This window comes from Balaenoptera musculus, chromosome 19, assembly GCF_009873245.2.
Source record: "Balaenoptera musculus isolate JJ_BM4_2016_0621 chromosome 19, mBalMus1.pri.v3, whole genome shotgun sequence".
Lineage (NCBI taxonomy): Eukaryota > Metazoa > Chordata > Mammalia > Artiodactyla > Balaenopteridae > Balaenoptera > Balaenoptera musculus.
In genome coordinates, this window is record NC_045803.1 from 48,212,963 (window position 1) to 48,218,186 (window position 5,224).

A 5,224-nucleotide genomic window follows, 5' to 3' on the forward strand; every position below is an offset into this window, starting at 1 on the left:
GTCACACTTCCTTAATGGCCTCCAGGCTCTCTTAGCAATGGCAACTCCCATTTTGCTTTTCCTTCACACAGTCCACCCCCTTGGCCTTCAAACATGAATCCTTTATAACAAAACATCTTAAAGTCAAAAGATACTGGCACATTACTAGAATCCCATTTAGTTATTAATAAGTATCCAGTCCACCAGCATTTCATATGAAAATGTCTACCACAGTGAGGTTGAAACCGAGGGCAGTCAAGAGTTAGATCCCTTAAACTCTAACTTGCTTAGTAACATCCCATAACCTGCCCTCACCAATCAAGCTTGTCTTAATTGTTCCGGCAAATTGTATACCCTCCAAGCTTCACATAGCTTAGACACATAGCTTATGGTAAGACTCCTTTAACCACCCCCAGCAGATAACACCTGTGACACAAGGTCACTATAGTAACGGTTACTTAGTTTGTTTTTCAGGAACATGGAGTTAGTCTTGCCAAGTTCAAACTGACTGGCACCATGGACCCTCCTGCTGGGCCTGCACAAGTGTCCAATGGATGACTTTTTGATGTCAGGGCCAAAATCTCTACCCTTGGATCATGCTAACACCACCATTTTCTGAACATGCACCCCTGAAGAAGCATGTAACTCAGATAAGCCTGTACAGAGCAGGCCAGTACTTCACCTTTTTCTTGCCTCCAATCAGCTGGAAAGTCAGCTGATAGCCTTCTGGGAGTTCCCTTGTACATAACTTGTTGCTTTTCCCTTGCTGCTTTTAAGATTCTCTGTCTTTAATTTTTGCCATTTTAATTACAGTGTGTCCTGTTGTGATTCTCTTTGGGTTGATTCTGTTTGGGACTCTCTGTGCTTCTTGGACCTGAATGTCTGTTTCCTTTCCCAGGTTAGGGAAGTTTTCAGTTACTCTATCTTCAAACACATTCTCGGTCCCTTTCTCTCTCTCCTCTTTCTGGGATCTCAATCATGTGAATTTTAGTATGCTTGATGTTGTCCCAAATTCTCTTAAACTGTCCTCATTCTTTTTATTTTTCCTTTTTCTGTTCAGCTTCAGTGATTTCCATTACTGTCTTCCAGCTCACTGATCTGTTCCTCTGTCATCTAATCTACTTTTGATTCCTTCTAGTGTATTTTTTATTTCAGTTATTGTATTCTTTAGCTCTGTTTGGTTCTTTATAAAGGCTCTTTGTTTAACTCTTTGTTAAACTTTTCACGGTTTTCATCCATTCATCTCTCGAGTTCTTTGATCATCTTTACAATCCTTACCTTGAACTTCTTTTTTTTTTTTGGCTGCATTGGGTCTTCATTGCTGCACACGGGCTTTCTCTAGTTGCAGCGAGCGGGGGCTACTCTTTGTTGTGGTGCGCAGGCTTTTCATTGCAGTGGCTTCTCTTGTTGTGGAGCACGGGCTCTAGGCACGCGGGCTTCAGTAGTTGTGGCACGTGGGCTCAGTGGTTGTGGCTCACGGGCTCTAGAGCGCAGCCTCAGTAGTTGGGGCACATGGGCTTAGTTGCTCCGCGGCATGTGGGATCTTCCTGGACCAGGGCTCGAACCCGTGTCCCCTGCATTGGCAGGCAGATTCTTAACCACTGCGCCACCAGGGAAGCCCTACCTTGAACTCTTTATTGGGTAGATTGCCTAGCTCCACTTTACTTAGTTCTTCTTCTGGGGTTTTATCCTGTTCCTTTGTTTGGAACATGTTCCTCTTGTCACATCCTTTTGCCTAATTTTGCTGTTTTTATTTCTGTGTATCTGGTACATTGGTAATATTTCCTGACCTTGGAGATGTAGCCTTTTGTAGGAGATGTCCTAAGCCTCCCAGCAGCACACTCCCCTCTGGGCACCAGAGTTATGTGCTCTAGGGGTGCCCCCATGTCCATGAGGGCTGCGTGGGTCCTTCTGTTGTGGTGGGTTGACTATGTGGGTGGTCTGGTAGGCGCGGCTGGCCCCTGGTCCAGTTGGTTGCCAGGCCCTCCTTGTGCAGAGGCCGCCAGCCATGGTTCCCGGGGCTGGGGCACAGGCAGCTGGCAGTGGAAGCCTTGGGGAGGGGGTCCCAGGGCTACTGCTGGCCCACTGGTGGGCAGAATGGGGTTCTAGGGTGAGTAGCTGTGGGGCTGAGGCTCCCAGGTCTATTGTCAGCCTGCTGGCGGTTAGGGTCAGTTCCCGACATGGCTGGCTGCAGGTTCCGGGATGTCCCAAAGCTGGACTTGGCCCACTGGTGAGTGGGGCTGGAAACTGGGGTGGCTAGCTGAGGGGTGCAAGGTGTCTCAGAGCTGGTTTGGCTTGCTGGTGGGCACAGCTGGGGCCCAAGGAGCCCTGGGGCTGGTGTGTTAGCTGGGTCCTGACAAGGCCAGTGGCAGAGCTGCAGTGATCCTGGGGCTGGTGCCCACCCACCGGTGGGTGAAACCAAGTCCTGGGGCCAGTGCCAGCCCACCAGCATGCAGCGTCAGGTCCTGGGATCTCTGGCTGCAGGGTCCAGGGGTCCCAGAGCTGGTGTCGGCCCACTGGTGGGTGGGGCTGAGGCCCAGGGGGTCCTGGGGCTAGCGCTGGATTGCTGGTGGGTGGATCCAGGTCCCAGGGTCTCTGGCTGCAGGCCCCTGGCTGTCCCTGAGTTTGAACCCAATTTTCATTGTATGTGTGAGGAGATTTCCCCCACACCAAACAACTCAACTCTGAGGCCATCTACCTGGAGATGTAAGCAGCTTTTGGCAGGAAAGAGCTCTTGGAAGTAAACAGCTCTCCGCAGGAGGCCCCTTTTGTCTTTTCACTTTAGCGAAGCTATAGTCTAACTAACCTTAAGCCAGGCACCCCCATGCTCTACTCATCTCTGGCCCAAGCACACCTTTCCTAACTTTTTTTTTTTTAAATAAATTTATTTATTTTATTTATTTATTTTTGGCTGTGTTGCATCTTCATTGCTACACGTGGGCTTTATCTAGTTGTGGTGAACGGGGGCTACTCTTCGTTGCGGTGCACGGGCTTCTCATTGAGGTGGCTTCTATTGTTGCAGAGCATGGACTCTAGGCACACGGGCTCAGTAGCTGTGGCTCGCGGGCTCAGTAGTTGTGGCGCACGGGCTTAGTTGCTCTGCGGCATGTGGGATCTTCCCGGACCAGGGCTGGAACCCGTGTCCTCTGCATTGGCAGGCGGATTCTTAACCACTGCGCCACCATCTTTCCTAACTTTTTTTTTTTTTAAAGATTGATTGATTGATTGATTGATTGCTATGTTGGGTCTTCGTTTCTATGCTAGGGCTTTCTCTAGTTGCAGCAAGCGGGGGCCACTCTTCATCGCAGTGCGCGGGCCTCTCACTATCGCGGCCTCTCTTGTTGCGGAGCACAGGCTCCAGACGCGCAGGCTCAGTAGTTGTGGCTCACGGGCCCAGTTGCTCCGCGGCATGTGGGATCCTCCCAGACCAGGGCCCGAACCGCATCCCCCACACTAGCAGGCAGACTCTCAACCACTGCGCCACCAGGGAAGCCCCTTTCCTACCTTTTGATCACACAATACCCTGCCTAACCTGTTGGTTCTTTCCATAGATCAAAGAAGTAGAAAGGAAGAATAAGTAATTAACAGATGACCAGATCTCCTCCCTAGCTGCCCCTTCAGTAATCTCTCAAACAAACTGTGTGAACACGATAGCGTCTAAAGAAAGGTCGACAAGCCTGCATGCAGTGGGAGATGGTGACAAGTCTGATCCCCTATTTCAATGAGTAACTGAGACCACTTCCCCTTTTCCCTTTGAAAACTTCCATGGCCGATGCTGGGCGCGGGAGGCGTGGGGCTCGCGGGCCAGGACGCAGGCGTGGCTATGGGGCTCACACGGCGCTCCCTGGCCTTGGCGCACGCGGCCCGCGAGCTCCACATGGGAGACTGGCGGCCCTCGGCGGGGCTGGGGCCGGGCGGGCGTCGGCTGGGCCTGTCGGCGGCGGGGATCGTGAATTCGGCGCCCCACCGTCTGCAGCCCTACCTGTGCCTCATGCGGTTGGACAAGCCCTTCGGAGCCTGGCTGCAGGATCTGCCATGTACTTGGCGCACTGGTTTGGCAGCTCAACCAGGTTGTTTTACGGATTGGTCCATGTTATCCCTCTTTGGCACTGGAGCTGTTCTGCTGCGTGGAGCAGGCTGTACTATGAATGACATGTGGGACCAGGACGATGATAAAAAGGTTACAAGAGCAGCAAGTCACCCAAGAGCTGCTGGAGACATTTCAACTTTGCAGTCCTTTGTTTTTCTCGGAGGACAGCTGAACTTGGCACTAGGTGTCCTTCTGTGTCTGAATTACTGCAGCTCTTGGAGCAGCAACCCTACTTCTCGTCATCACCTACCTGCTAATGAAGAGAATTACATACTGGCCTCAATTAGCCTTGGGGTTGACTTTTAATTGGGGAGCATTACTTGGATGGTCTGCTACCAAGGGTTCCTGTGATCCATCTGTTTGCCTCCCTCTTTATTTTTCTGGAATTGTGTGGACTCGTATACGATACTATCTATGCTCGTCAGGACGAGACAGACGATGCCCTGGATCGTGCTGAAGTCCACGGCAGTGCTGTTCCGTGAAGATACCAAGCAGTGGCTCAGTGGCTTCAGTGTGGCAATGCTGAGGGCGCTCAGCCTGGTGGGCGTGAACGACGGTCAGACTGTGCCCTACTACGCTGCTCCGGCTGCTGCAGCAGGAGCCCATCTGGCTCACCAGATTTACACTCTGGACATCCACAGACCTGAGGATTGCCGGGATAAATTCACCTCCAACAGAACAATAGGACTAAAAATTTTTTTAGGGATTGTCCTTGGGAATTTGTGGAAAGAAAAGGAGACAGATGAAAAAAAGAAAAATACAGATAATAGAATGGAAAATTAGCAAATTAAGTTTATCTAGGGATTTTTAAAACAAACTTTTACAAAACACTCTCAGGTCTTATTACCACATAACTGGATCTGAATAACAGTCTTACAATATGTTAATGAATTACAAACCAGTAGATGAAGTTTTAGAGCATTTCTGCCTGGATTTTAGTTCAAGTATGTACTAGTCGAATTCTTCTCCTGTCACAGAAACCAGGAACTCTTCAGGATTTGCCATCACCTGGAGTATTTTTAAGTTAATGCACGCTTCTCGTTATAATTCTCATCGGCAGTTACAGGAATTACGTGAGTTTTGGCACTTTAGGAAAAAACCTAATGTGTGTCTCATCTAAATGAATGTCTCTGTATGAAAATGGACTCTCTTTTT

The 5,224-nt window shown here is 49.9% G+C and overlaps 1 pseudogene; it reads left to right on the plus strand.

Moving 5' to 3' along the window:
- Window positions 1-2,159: 2,159 nt before the first annotated feature.
- On the plus strand, window positions 2,160-4,852 carry LOC118884633 (annotated as a pseudogene).
- The last annotated feature ends 372 nt before the right edge of the window (window positions 4,853-5,224 follow it).